At 44.6% G+C, this 15,573-nt stretch overlaps 1 protein-coding gene across 7 annotated transcripts in view; it reads right to left on the reverse strand.

Annotated features, from left to right (window-relative positions):
* The window catches only part of PAK5 (p21 (RAC1) activated kinase 5), a 177,283-nt gene extending 163,556 nt beyond the window's left edge, over nucleotides 1-13,727 (reverse strand). For 3 of the 7 annotated variants that reach the window (XM_034764114.1, XM_034764115.1, XM_034764111.1), the window contains exon 1: nucleotides 13,601-13,677. The gene's annotated coding sequence lies outside the window, so the exon portion shown is untranslated. Of the gene's footprint in view, nucleotides 1-13,600 lie in introns of all 7 variants that reach the window. The other 4 variants (XM_034764118.1, XM_034764109.1, XM_034764117.1 and 1 more) reach the window with 3 other exon arrangements.
* Between the last annotated feature and the right edge of the window lie 1,846 nt (nucleotides 13,728-15,573).

A 15,573-nucleotide genomic window follows, 5' to 3' on the forward strand; every position in this document is an offset into this window, starting at 1 on the left:
CCCCCCCCCCCGAACTCCTGAGCCATCCAACCCTGCTCCCTGTCTCTTGACTGCCCCCTCCAGAACCTCCCTGCCCCTTCTCCGACCCCCTGGCCCCCTTACCGTGCCGCTCAGAACAGAGTGCTGTGGAGCGGCGCACTGGGCAGCAGGGGAGGGGGAGCGGGAGGAGCTCCAGACTGCCGGAGGCCCGAGGCGAACGGCCGGCCGGCGATCTGTGAATGCAGGGAGGGAGAGAGAAGAGGGGAGTGATCTCAAGTTGCAAGGGAGAGGAGGGGGAAGCGGAGGAGGGGCTCTGGCTACCAGAGCCCCATGCGAGTGGCACGATCCGGCCGTCTGCCCTGTCAGCACGCGCGCTCTGCATGGGAGGGAAATCCGGACATTTACAAATTCCCCCCGGACGCTATTTTTAACTCAAAAAAGCTGGACATGTCCGGCAGAATCCGGACGAATGGTAACCCTAATGTGTTTTGTGTATGCTTTCCCTGTCCTGCCATTTTGAGTGTCTACTGCAGCCCCTGCTTTGACTTAAGCACCACTGTGTATTTGCAATTTGGATCTCATAGTTGAGCAGTATAAGGGCCCGATCCTTCTAGCCTTACCCAGGGAAAATCTCCCATTGACATAAAGTCGGATTTGGCCTTTCTTGGGCCTTCTTTGGGACAGGCGTGATAATGGAACAGTAGACAACTGAACAAAGTATTTTTGAAATTTGTTTTCTTTTCTGCTTATTTTCAATCCCTAATTTATCCTCCAAAAAATTACAGCGTAAGAACTTGCTTCAGTTATGCCCATTAGCTCACCCTTTGACCGTCATAAGTAATATCACTCCGTTGCAACCACAGAAGGCTATTAAAGGGTAACCAACATCCCACCTCCCAAAACACGTCATTATAGGCCATACATTTTATGTGCTGGGAAGCTGTAATACAATACCAGGGAGAGCACAGTCACTTCAGTCAGCTACATTGCAAGCTACTATGTGACATATAGGAATATCAATGCACATAAACCCCAGTGATCAGAAAAGGGCATTTAGCCGGCTGTTGGTGACACTCAGAGGGGAAAAGGTATTAGTGTATTTGACATCTACTTTAGGCCCCCTCAGCATGTAAGTGACATCAGCGTAAGTCTCCCTTAGACTTGTCCCCACTTACAGATTGCAATGCACTCCTTATATGTTGCTCCTAATCAGGTCCTTTGAGCATCTCTCTCTTGCACAGAATTCAGTAACTGCGTTTATAGAATAGTAAACAGATGTTGGGGTTTTTTTCCCCCAAATTAAATGTTTTGGTAGCAAATAGAGTAAAAGGAAATAACTTGGTTCACATAAGTTACTTTTTGTTTTGAAGTCAACCTAGCGCTGAGCTTTAGTAGTAATGGCACATCCCCTTCCCAACAGGAGCAGACGCTCCTGCTCGGTAACTACTGGAATATTCCGCAGCTGGCTTAGCCTCCGCTTTGAAATAATGACACACTCTGTGAGCACAGGTTCAAATTTTAGCTGGGTTAACTCAGTCCTTCATACTGCCAAGTTAGGAAAATGCAGGTAAGACTCCTGCAATGCTGTATGAATACTATCTCGACGCTAGTCTGGCTCCTGGGCGAATCTACACGAGAAACCTATGCTGGTGCAGCGGTAATGGTTAGGGGGGTGATTTGGTTTCTGCATTTTTATACCAGCAAAAGCCCTAGTGTAAACACAGTTTTACCAGTAAAAAAAAAAAGTGCATTTGCTTATTTCAGTTAGGGAACTGGTATAAGCTATAATGACAAAAGCACTTTTTCCATGGTATAAGCTGTGACTCTCACTAGGAGGGTTTGGCAGTATAGCTATACCAGCCAAGCTTTTCTAGTGTAGACTACCACTGAATCAGAGCGACCTCCTTTAGTGCATTAAGTAATCTGAAATCCACACTTGCCCATTCCTGATGTACCCCATGAGTCACTCTACTGCATAAGCCCACACCTACACACTGAATTGAGTAGGGGCTAGTCTAATTTCGTACCCAATCCTACAAGGTGCTTCAACAGTCAGTAATATCTTTCAAGTGTTTCAGTAGGTTACCAGAGTATGGCCTTTCATCATAACTGAATCCGTGCTGGCTGTCCTTAATGCAAGTGGGCTTTTCTAGGTGTTTCCCCATCCCATCCCTTAAGAGTTTCCAAGATTTCCCGCACAGCCGATGTTTCTCTGATATTTTGCTGACTTACAGAATTGTTTGCTACTCTCCTGTGCTCTGAACTCTCTCAAATATAGTGAACTTTTAAAAATGGACATTAACAGGTGCACAGCTTCCTGGGAAACTGGCTTTAATGATGGTAGATGCATGTCAGCCAGATCCGATCTTTTGTCTTGTAAAGAACCATTTGTCTTATAAAACCCATTCCCGCTTTGCAGTAGCCTCTGTGTGGTGTGTGTGTCAAGGGCTATTCCCACCATGAGACGTGTGTGTGTGTGTGTGTGTGTGTGTGTGTGTGTGTGTGTGTGTGTGCAGCTTGACTGTGCAGAGGCGAAGAGCATTTATTACCCACCGCCCCTCAAGAACTCACCAGTGCACTGTTTTATGCAGAGTGCAATGGACAAAAAGTCTGCGCCAAGATACATTACAAACAAGTAGACGTTATCCTGCTAACAGGACATATAAGCAAAGAGGTTTGAGCCCAATCCAAAGCCCATGAAAGTCAATGGGAATTTCTCCATTGACTCCCATGGGATTTGGATCAGATCTTTACAGAATAGTTAGAAAAATGGGATTAATTTTATAAACTAATTAACATTTTGGTCTCAGCATCAGATCAACCATGTTTGCACCTGCTCCTTATTTTACTGTCAGTTATAAAGGCTTCTGTTAACATAAAGCAAATGAGGCACAAACAGGAGGGAATGTTGCTAATCAGCAAAGAGGTGTTTAGCATGCAACTGTGAGTGCAAAATGTGTGCAATTGTGGGTGCAAATTTTCTTCACTGCATGTTTTGAAAATCTGATTGTGAGGCACAACTGCCCATGCAAAATCCCCTATTTCCCATGGCACTAGTCACTCACTTCACTCTCGTGAAAATGTTCCTATTCATTTGGACAGAAAAATTACATCTTTCTACAAACAGATAGCCCAAATTCTGCCCCCCTGTGCAAAAGCCCAACCTCATGGGCCTGCACAGCCAATCAACATGGGGGCCAAGGGAGATACAATCCTTTCTATTCCATTGCTGGAGCATCATCTGTGCCTGCTGAAACCCTTCTGCACTCAGTGGGTTAGGCCACCGCAATCCAAAATGCTCAGAACTCAGTGACCATGACCTCCCCTGATGCTTCCTCAGAGAGTGCAACTACGGAACATAACTCAGTAGCGTGTAGGCACACAGAGCTCAGAGCACATATCCAGGCATGGCTCCGCCACAGCCTTCTCCCTTCCTCTACATAACAGTGGGCTACATTTAGGCCCTTTGCATTTAAGTCAAAGATAAAATTCCTGTTTTATTTTAATGGGCACAGGTCCAGGTCCTTGGAAGTGCAGGGGTTGGGGGTGGGGGAGAAAGGGTAGGATTGGGCTCTAAAAAACACATCCTTTCAATATTTTTGTTGATCTCTATTTAGATTTTTATATAGAAATCAATAATACCACTTTTGAACTAAAAACATTTAGCCTTAAGAACATAAGAATTTAAGGCCATACGGGGTCAGACCAATGGTCCATCCAGCCCACTGTCCTGTCTTTTGACAGTGGCAGGTGTCAGATGCTTCAGAGAAAATGAACAGAATGGGACAATTAATCGAATGATCCATCCCGTCATCCAGTCTCAGCTTCTGTCAGACAGAGGTTTAGAGACACCCAGAGCATGGTTTTGCATCCCTGGCCATCTTGGGTATGAGCCATTGATGGATCTATCCTCCATGAACTTATCTAATTCTTTTTTTAACCCAATCACTCTTTTGGCCTTCACACCATCCCCTGGCAATGAGTTCCATAGGTTGACTGTGCTTTGCGTGAATAAGTACTTCCCTCTGTTCGTTTGAAACTTACTGTGTTAATTTCATTGGGTGATCCCTGGTTCATGTGTTATGTGAAGGGGTAAATAACACTTCCTTATTCACTTTCTCCACTCCATTCATGATTTTATAGACCTCTGTCATATCCCATGTCAGTCATCTTTTTTCTAAGATGAACAATCCCGGTCTTTTTAATTTCTCCTCATATAGAAGCTGTTCTATACCCTTAATCATTTTTGTTGCCTTTCTCAGTACTTTTTCCAATTCTAATATATCTTTTTTGAGATGGGTTGACCAGAATTACACACAGTATTCAATGTGTGGGCATACCATGGATTTATACTGTGGAACTGTGGTATTTTCTGACTTACTTATCCCTTTCCTAATGGTTCACAACATTAGGAAGCTAACTCCTACTGAGAAAAATAGAAAGGAGCATAAACTCTGGCAAGTCAAGTGCAAAAGTATAATTAGGCAGGCCAAAAAAGAATTTGAAGACACAAAAGACACAAAAACTAACAGCATTTTTTAAAAGTACATTAGAAGCAGGATGACTACCAAACAATCAGAGGGGCCAATGGATGATCAAGGTGCTAAAGTAGCACTCAAGGAAGACAAGACCATTGCGGAGAAACTATATGAATTCTTTGCATTAGTCTTCAAAGCAGAGGATGTGAGGGAGATTCCCACACCTTGAGACATTCTATTTAGGTGATAAATCTGAGCAACTGTCCCAGATTGAGGTGTCATTAGAGGTGGGTTGGAACAAATTGATAAATTAAGCAGTAATAAATCACCCGGACCAGATGGTATTCACCCAATGTTCTGAAGGAACTCAAAAATGAAATTGCAGAACTATGAACCGTGGTATGTAACCTATTGCGTAAATTGCCCTCTGTACCAGATGACTACAGGATAGCTAATGTGACATCAATTTTTTAAAAAGGCTCCATAGGCAATCCTGGCAATTACTGGCTGGTAAGCCTAACTTTGGTACCAGGCAAATTGGTTGAAACTGTAGTAAAGAACAGAAATTACTGATAATTTATTCCTACCCTTTGTTTCCTAACTTATTAACCAGTTACTGATCCATAAGAGGATCTTCCCTCTTATCCCATGACTGCTTAGTTTGCTTAAGAGTCTACGGTGAGGGACCTTGTCAAAGGCTTTCTGAAAGTCCAAGTACATTATATCCACTGGATCACCCATGTCCACATATTTGTAGCCCGCCCCCAAAGAATTCTAATAGATTGGTGAAAAAAAAATCAGAGGGCCAAAAATGCTACAGTAACTAAAAAAAGAGTAAAAGATTCAGGTAGAAACAAAAAGACGTCCTTTTTTTTTTTTTAATTTGGAGCTATACATTTATTTGAACCTCTGTTACAGTGTTTCAAAAAGTTTCCATGCAGCTTGCAGGCATTTCACTCTTTTGACTGGTCCTTTTAATTTCCATTTAACTAGCTTCCTAAATTATGTGTAGTTCCCCTTTTTGAAGTTAAATGCTACTGTGGTAGGTTTCTTTGGTATATTCCCCCCTACAGGGATGTTACATTTAATTATGTTATGGTCTCTATTACCAAGCAGTTCAGCTATATTCACCTCTTGGATCAGATCCTGTGCACCACTTAGGACTAAATCAAAAGCCTGCCCTCTGGTGGGTTCCAGGGGTAGCTGCTCCAAGAAGCAGTCATTAATGATGTCTAGAATTTTATATCTGCATCCAGTCCTGAGGTGACATGTTCCCAGTCAGTAATGGGATAGTTTAAATTCCCCAGTTTTATTGGTTTTTTTGTATCCTCTCTAACATCTCTGAGCATTTCACAATCACGGTCACCATCCTGGTCAGGTAATCAGTAGCATGTTCATGCTGCTATATTCTTATTATTCAAGCATGGAATTTCTATCCCTGGGCCTAGAGAGTCCATGGTACAGTTTGATTCATTTAAGATTTTTACTATATTTGGCTCTATGCTGTCTTTCACAAACAGTGGCATCACGACCTTCTCCACCAGCCCACGACCAGCCCCACCAGCCCCACCAGCACGACCTTCTCTGTCATTCCTGTCGATTTTGTATCCTGGTACTACCATGCCCCATGTGATCATTTCTAAAGACACTTTGCAAGCAGTGTGGAAGTAGAGTCAAAAGAAATCATTTTTATTGACTTAAAGAGGCAGAAAAAAACAAAATGCATGGCATTTATAAGGCCCACACCCGCAAGGCATGGAGAACTGACTGAGGCGATCAGGTTCCTCAAATGCTACTGTCTTCAAATGAAAGTGAGAGGGCACTCAGCACCTAATAGAACTGGGACTCGTACAGCACTTTTTACCCAGAGAGCTTTAAAGAACTGGCTATCACAATTTAATATTTTACAGACAAGGAAACTGCAGTACAGGAAGGTGAAGGTAACATGCCCACAATCACATAGGAAGTGAGTGGTAGAGTCAGGAATAGAAGCACATACTGTATCTCCCGCCTCCCAGTTACATGCTTTAGCCACTGGGCCAAACAGCTTAATATGCAAGTGTAGTTGTACCCTCTATTGCTTTCAGTCAGAAGCATTAGAACATTTTTAACAATAGTAAGGGTGATGGGAAGGCACAGCTCAGCCCAACAACAGCGAAAAGATTCCCCTGGGGAAACGGAAGAGATTGTATTTTAGTATTTGTATGAACAATGGCCTAAGTGGGGACATGCCTGCCTCAAAGAGAAAGTCCCCGCATATCGAGCTCTGAAGGTCAGACTAGAGATCAGGAGGGTTCACTGCCCAGTCATGCACTGGCAGCAGTCATGTGGTTGCCTGCAATTACCTGGCTGCACCAGATCAGTAATAACCCCGCGGAGCTCTTAGATGCCAGGAATACAGTCGTACAGCGTGGTCATGGACATTTGGCACTACAGACCTCCGCTCTCTAAGCATTTTGTTGTTATTAAGTGGGGACTGCATCTCTTATATCTGGTTCTTTTTACCTTCAGGACCTTTGACATACTACATCGTACGTTACAGTGAACTGATAATGTTCTCTTGTAGATTTCTTTTAAATGCACGAATCAATAGATCTGAACAGAGAAAAGGTTGGAAAATGTGGAAGCCTGTTTTAAATGGAATGGGTATCTTATTCCAGATATTTGGGATTACAGGCAGAGTCACTTTGATCTGCAAGTTGCTACACGCTCTAAATGTCAATGGGAGTTGAAGGTGATCAGTCCCTCCCAGGATTGGGCCCTTAAAATATTAATAGACTGGGTCAAGTGAAAGTGCTATATGCGGTCATAGTGAATTTGCAATGGTGTGGGATGCTATATATTTTCTATCGCTGCAAGTTTGAGAGGTATGATTTACTCATGTGTAACATAGGATGTGGCAATAAAACCTTTACAGAACCCATCACATACCTTTTTATGCCTTTTTTTATCCTCTCGCTTGTCTACCTCTGATTCCTCCCTTCCCCCTTTGAAGTGCATGAGTTACTATGGAAACAATGAGCTCTTTAACATGGGTGGAGTTTAGTGACATCCAAAACTGCAGCATAAGTCAAATTATGTGATTACTGGGCATTTATCCTGTGGTTTGTGAAATATAGGTGTTTACATGGTAGCTTTCCTTGATCACAACTGTCTATGTATATAGATTTACTATTCCCTGTCTATTTACTTGTGATATGTTCTCTCGCCTTATAACTGCCTCTAGCAGAGAACAATAAGTCTTTCAAAAAAATCTTCAGCTTTATTTCTGGCATCTGAAATGCTTTGTTTTAAACTATTTTCAGAATTGGCATCTTTATCCACCAGAATCATGACTCCCACCCCCATGCTATCCTGTTATGCCCTGATGCTGGTACCGGGGGATGTGATAGCAGATCTAAATGAGGAATGAGAGGGCAGGGAAAGCCGCCCACAGTAAATAGGGCACTGGCGTGGGTGTCAGGAGACCTCGGTCTGTTCATGGCTCTGTCACTGAACTGCTGGATGACCTGGAGCAAAACATTTCACCTTTCTTTCTCCTCCCAACCTTTTCTTGCCTTGACTATTGGAACTACAGTACTCACGTCCTTAAAGTTAACCAGGCCAAAGCCGTAGATGATAAACTCTTTGGGGGCAGGGACTATCTCTAACTATGTATCTGTACAGTGTTTACCACAAGAGGCCCTGAGCTCAGTTGAGGGCTGTAGGTCCTAATGTAATATAAATAATCAGGAGAGAATGGCTGCAGCAAGGAGGATCCAGGTTAGATTGAGGACAGACTCTCTAACCCTAAGAATAGGTAAGCACTAGAACAGATTACCAGCAGAGGTTGTAGAGTCCCCATCATTGGAGGTTTTTAAGAACCAGCTGGACACACACCTGTCCGGGAGGGTCAAGGTATACTCAACCCTGTCTCAGTACAGGGAGATGGACTAGATCAAGGATTCTCAACCTTTTTCTTTCTGAGGCCCCCTCAACATGCTATAAAAACTCCACAACCCAACTGTGCCACAACTGTTTGTCTGCATATAAGAGCCAGGGCTGGTGTTAAGGGATAGCAAACAGGGCAATTGCCCAGGACCCAATGCCACAGGGGGCACCATGAAACTAAGTTGCTCAGGGCCCCGGACTTCAGCCCCATGCAGTGGGACTTCGGCTTTCTGCCTGGGCCCCAACGAGTCTAACACTGGTCCTGTTTAGCAGACTCCCTGAAACCTACTCACAGCCCCTCAGGGGACCCTGGACCCCTGGTTGAGAATCACTGGACTAGATAACCACTCGAGGTCCCTTCCAGGCTTACATAGCTATGTTTCCATGATTTTATGGTCTCTTATTTAATTAATAGTCTTCCAATTATTTCAATAGGAATCAAATCAGGTACTATTGCAGAGTTCTGTGGATGCATGTACAGCACCATGTTGGATCCTGAAAGTGTGGATTGTGCGTCTTGGTGATTTCTATACAAGTTCCTGTTAGAAGTGTAAGCACTGGAATGGGTTACCTAGGGAGGTGGTGGAATCTCCTTCCTTAGAGGTTTTTAAGGTCAGGCTTAACAAAGCCCTGGCTGGGATGATTGGGGATTGGTCCTGCTTTGAGCGGGGGGTTGGACTAGATGCCCTCCTGAGGTCCCTTCCAACCCTGATATTCTATGATCCTATGATTTATTTACACCTGACACACTCAGTTTTCTCGTTAAACCAAAAAAGCATAGAAACCGTGTGCCAACATACTTGTTTGTGTCCCTCAATGGTATGACATTTTGTTTTTTGGAAGAAGAAAAAAATCAAAAGCACAAAGACCCGACTAAAACATGCGACACCATCACTTTATGGATTTTAATAAGTACATGCCAAACTCTTGCCAAATAGTTGGGATTCGCTATTGTAAAAGCTTCAAATGAATGATAATAGACTCATCAGAGTCAACTTGAGTTTCAAGCATGTGTGCGTGAGAGCGAGAAAAAGCAAAAGGGAAAAAGGGAACCAAAGCTTTTTACATGGGACCAAGCTTCACTGAAAATGAATATTGCTGGTCAAGTATCTAAGTCAATATCTTTCCACGGGCAAAACGTCAGTGAATTGGGGTTCCTCTGAATAAAGGACCATTGGATCAGGGCTGAATCATGTATACCTCATTTAAAACTGATGCTAAAAAGAATACATGACAGCGGCAGTGTGAGTCCTGTGATGGATGAATAATGCATTTTTTTCTGAACTCCCGAAAGAATAGTTGCAGAATAATATGCTTTGCAAGAAACTTGCTCAATATGTATTTCCATGCTGATTTTCATTACGGTTAACCATGGGGATCCTGATGTTTCAGCCAAACATAAATATTCATCTAATCATGGATCATCACAGTGGAGACAGTGGCCAGTGCTACTGAAACTAAAACAAAACAAAACACACCTAGGAAGCCCACTGCAAATTTGAAAGCCAGAACAAAGCCCACTGCAAGAACAACAATGCAGAAGTTAAGTATCAGGGGGTAGCCGTGTTAGTCTGTATCCACAAAAACAACGAGGAGTTCGGTGGCACCTTAAAGACTAACGGATTTATTTGGGCATAAGCTTTCATGGGTAAAAAACCCACTTCTTCAGATGCAGAAGTTAAGACCCATTTAAGGACCAAAAAGATAACATTACCATAACCTTCTACAGACAGGAAGGATAGTCCAGGGATTAGGGAACTAGGAGACCCAGGTTCAATTCCCTGATCTGTCACAGACTTCCTGTGCAAGCTTGGACAAGTCACTTAGCTCTGAAGGTCGGACTAGAGGTCAGGAGGGTTCACTGCCCAGTCATGCACTGGCAGCAGTCACGCACTGGCAGCAGTCACATGGTTGCCTGCAATTTACCTGGCTGCACCAGATCAGTAATAACCCCACGGAGCTCTTAGATGCCTGGAATGCCAGAGCACAGCTGCGTTGCAGGGTGACCTCAGGAAAATAAGGAGCTTTCCTCCACAGGTGGTGGACATCCAAGCACATAAACCTGGATACTTGTCCCCCTCTCCCTCTTTGCAGCGTGGCCAATCAGTGGGAACACATAAGCTATGCTACCATGGGTGGGGGACAAGGCAGCTGTGTGCAGGGCTAGTACCTCCACAGGCATGGCAAGATGCATGTCGACCCCAAGAAATCCACTCCTTTAGGGCTTTGAATCCCCTGTCTGTTCTGCAGAGCGGAAACATCACTACTAGAGGCAACTCTGCAACAGGGAGTTCTTAAGTTTCCTAAACCTCAATGTAGGCAGGGCCGGCTCTAGATTTTTTGCCGCCCCGAGCAAAAAAACCAAAAAACCTCCGGGAGCGCAACTTCCGAAGTGTCCGGAATGCCGCCCCAAGCACGTGCTTGGTTTGCTGGTGCCTAGAGCCGGCCCTGACTGCTATGGGACATCTGTCACTGATACCAAAATGCATTGAGCTGTTAACCTCACCACTACCAGCTCCACCAACAAGGATATGCAGATAGTCAAGGATGGCACAGTGGCTCCCTAACTGGGTATGTCTACCCTGCACCTGGGAACGAGCTATTTTTAGCGGGTTTGCCCAAGTCCCACTAGCGCGAGTCGGTCTGGCCAGGTTGGAAAGCTTGTTCCCACCTGCAGCATACACATACCCACTGTGGTCCCGGGAGGGCCTATTAATGGGCCATCGACATCTGTCCGGTCACACTGTGCTAGTTCTCCTCCTAATTTCCAGCTGCTAAATTACATTCAAAAGAAAATAAAATGAAGGGTGGGGTTTTCATAAGTGCTCAGTGTTGGCCTAACTCTGGGCCCATTCAAGTCAACGGGAGTTTTGTCCTGGACATCAACGGGAGAGAAGTTAGGCCAACTCTGAGTGCTTTGAGAAATGCTGCCCCAAATACTTTCTTCATATTAATTTTCCATGTAAGCACCGGGATGTTCTATAACCACGACTGGGAAGAGGGGTGGTCTATGTATTTGTGAATAGAAGGGGAGGTGGCCCATGAGAAAAATCTCACTATGCATGTGTGGTCCACCCTATGAAAAAGTTTGAGAACCTTCAAATTACCATACATGTCATTGCCTGATACGTTTGCTTCTGGTTCTGATGCTCAGAGCTAACAAGGGAAAAAAGGATACATAAAATACATGAAGACAATTTCCAAACCCCTATTTAAAAGCAGAGGATCTGCAAGTATATTGACCCAGATTTTCAAAAGTGACTCGGGATTTTGGGTGCCTCGCTTTTTCAGGTGACACCGTAAAGGGGCCTGATGTTCAGAGAGTTCTGAGCCAACTTCCCCTGAAAATCAAGTTTGGCTCCCAAAATCAACAGCCACTTGAGAAAATCTTGCCCGTGATTCAAATCAAACAAACAATTTGCACATAACTATTACTTTAAAATCCTTCCTCAAAGATTTGTCAAAACAGCCCCTGATGCTCTTGTCAACATTCCTCAACATATTTTAAATTATTCTATTTCTGCACATTTCAACATTTTCTACCATTTCTAACACGTTTAATTCAGGACTTTCCTAAGAACTCTTCCTCACTCCCAGTTTCCTCCTCCATATGCCTCAAATGCAGGCACACAAAGCAAACCACAAATACAAACCAAACCCTCCCTCTACTTTTTAAAGATCATGGTTATGAAGTGCTTGATACGATTTCTTTGCCCAGTGCTCTCTTAATCAAGCAACATTGTCAAATGTCTCATATACTTCTCTAAGGCCATCACAAGGTCAGTGGCCTTGTAGAAATGGTTTGGGGTTTCTTCCCCCGCATGGGATAAATTATTCAAAAGAACTTTGGATATTTTTAAAACACTCTATATAAAACCCTCCCCATCACACTGAGCGACATGCATGTACAAAATGAAGAAATACAGCACAAGTGGCAAACATTAAAAAGTCGTCTCCTTTCATAAAAGCAATTAGACAAAAATAAATGACGTGAGAAGGCTTGATTTGATTTTAAAGCCAGTGTTATCAAAGAGGCTTGGCATTATCTTCTATTGATTTTATTGGCAGTTTGCCCAGCTTTCCTGTCTCTGCACTGTGTCTCTCTCAAAGTGTTAGTCTTAGATTGGGCTGTTATACAGTATTTAATTCTTCCAATTAAAATGTATTTCTTCACAACACATTTTGACAAAACTTACTGTGGTGACTGCTTATGATTATTATTTTTACATTCTTTTTAAACAACCAGACCTTTTAATACCTCAGAATTCATGTTTCCTCTTTTATTGAAAACATGTTTAGAGAACACTTTATAGATTATTTTATCTTCTATCCGTCTACGATGTTAATGTCATTTGTCAATGCAAAGCAGTGTTACTGTTGTGTTTTCAGCTATACAAACCAGCTTGCAAAGAACATATGTGTGTTCACTAGTTAAGTGACTATATCTTAATTATTCCATTGTTTTAGATGGTTAGCTGTAGATACTATTAAAAAACAAAACACCCTCGTCCATAAAGTAAACCCCAAAAGAAAAAAGTTGCTTTGAATGCACAAGTACTCAAGTAAGTTTTCCCATCAGAGGGGACTGAGAGACAGGCCATGATTGCACTAGAGTTGGGAACAGAGAGCATTCCAGTTCTCACTACCCAGTGCCTAAAATGACAAGGTCACTGAGTTTTTTTGCAGCAAGAAAACAAACAAAAGACCCTGTGTATTTTAAATGTCACGGTCTGCTCCATGAGAATGCTAAAGCCCCATCGTTACTATTGATAACGCCCGCTTCTTAATTGCTTCCCCAGAGGTCCAATATTGACAGGAGAGAGCTACCTGCGTGAGTATTGCAAGAAGTAGTGTCCATTTGCACATGTACTACACCCCCCCCCAACACACACACAGTGCTGCACACACACACCCCTCCCCGAGGCTGCATTCTGGAGAACACCGAGGTCTTAGGCACGCTGAGGGCTCCCTTTCCTAACCTGTCAGGAAAATCGCATGATTCTGTAAAGCCCCGAGGGCCAAACCATTGCATCCCCCCCCACCCCCAAGCGGGCTGTCTCGCTACCGAGCTAGCTCTCGCTGCAGGGAGCTGTCTCGAGCGGTAGCTGCCTATCTAGGGATGGATTCTTCCGAGCCCCTTTCATCTCCCGGGAAACCCCGCGAGCCCAACCTGCAGCGATGCTCCTGCTGCCCCTTCCCCGCCTCGCGCCTACCTAGTGCCCGGCTGCCAGGCGAGCCCGGGCTGCACGCGCCGCCTCCCGCGGCCGCCGCTACACCGCTCCGAGCGCCATGTTCCTGCGAGCCCGGGCTCGCGGAGTGTGTCCCTGGCAGGCGGGGGGGAGCCGACACCGGGCTGCTGCTGCTACATCCGGGCTGTGAGTGGCGGAGCTCAAGCTCGCCTCGCCCTGGTCGACGCGGAGACGCCCAGCTGCCTAGAGGGTGCAGCGCTGAGGAAGGGGAAAGAAAGAGCCGGAGCCTGGTGATGCCGATACCCCAAGTGCATCCTCCACAGAGACCAAATCTAGCGGCTTCTCCTGCCCTGGACCAAGCCAGTCCCCCATGCATCGGATCCCAGGCCACAGCTCTGCAAAATCCCTCATCCCACAGCGAGAGCCAGCCAAAATCTGCCCCCCGCCCCCCCTTCCTGCAAACCGCGCTGATTAAATACAGTGTCCGTTGAAACTGCTCCTGCTACAGCAAAGAAATTTCTGCGGCCGAAGCCTCTCGGTGCTACAACACCCCAGAACCAGCACCCGGATCCAGGCATTTTCTGGCTCCGGTTCCCCAAATTCAACACAGTAGCCAGGGAATCTGGCCCCTGCTGCACCCCAGTGTGTGATGTCAGTGCAAAAACTCAGCGCTGGCAGCTGGATCCTCCCAAAATTTGGCCACAAACCCAGAAACTGCACCATCAGGATATTATTATTTATACTGCAGTTGGGCTTAGTAGCCCCAGTCGTGTACCAGGCCCCCGTTGGGCTAAGCAGGGTACAAACAGAACAAAGAGTTGGTCCCTGCCCCAAAGAACTTACAATCTAAGTATAAGAACATAAGAACGACCACACTGAGTCAGACCAAAGGTCCATCTAGCCCAGTATCCTGTCTTCCGACAGTGGCCAATGCCAGGTGCTTCAGAGGGGATGAACAGAACAAGTAATCATCAAGTGATCCATTCCCTGTCGCCCATTCCCAGTTTCTGGCAAACAGAGGCTAGGGACACCATCCCTGCCCATCCTGGCTAATAGCCATTAATGGACCTATTCTCCATGAACGTATCTGTTTTTTTTTTAACCCTGTTATAATCTTGGTCTTCACAACATTCTCTGGCAAAGAGTTCCACAGGTTGACTGTGCGTGGTGTGAAAAAATACTTCCTTTTGTTTGTTTTAAACCTGCTGACTATTCATTTCATTTGGTGACCCCTAGTTCTTGTGTTATGAGGAGTAAATAACACTTCCTTATTTACTTTCTCCACACCAGTCATGATTTTATAGACCTCTATCATATCCTCCCTTAGTTGTCTCCTTTCCAAGCAGATAAGTCCCAGTATAAGACAAAAAACAACAGGTGGAGACGAACAGGGGAGCACAAGCAAACAGCGAGAACACATTTTGCTTCTAATGTTCTACCCCAAGACATCCTGGTACAAGAAATCTGGAAAAATTCTAATTCAGTGCCAGTATCCTGCTGGATCTGGTGAATTTTTGGCTGCATACGCCCAGTTTTAATGACAAAATTTACTACATATACAGCGTCTCCTAGTCCACCAGAATAATCCAGATCCCAACATATGTGTAGCACACTACACATATTAATGAAGCATCACACACCCTTATAAAGTAGGCAAGTATCATAACATATCCATGGCCACGTAGGACTTCATTGTTGTCAATCAGTGTCTGTGCACCAGTCCAATTTCATGGTAACACCAGAAAGAGAACTTGGAACATCCCACTCCAAAAGCACCTACCACTTCAGCATACAGAAAATCATCATCTGCCAGTGGTAGAGGGCCTATGACACATAGGGTATGTCTACACTTGGATCTGGAGGTGTAACTCCCATCTCAAGGAGACATACCCATGCTAGGTTGGATTAGTGTATAAAAAAAGAAGCGTTCCTGCTGTGGCAAAAGCCGTGGGAGGAGCTAGCCACCCCAAGTATGGCGCCTAGCCTCTCAGATGAGA

This window comes from Trachemys scripta, chromosome 3 (genome assembly GCF_013100865.1).
Source record: "Trachemys scripta elegans isolate TJP31775 chromosome 3, CAS_Tse_1.0, whole genome shotgun sequence".
NCBI lineage: Eukaryota > Metazoa > Chordata > Testudines > Emydidae > Trachemys > Trachemys scripta.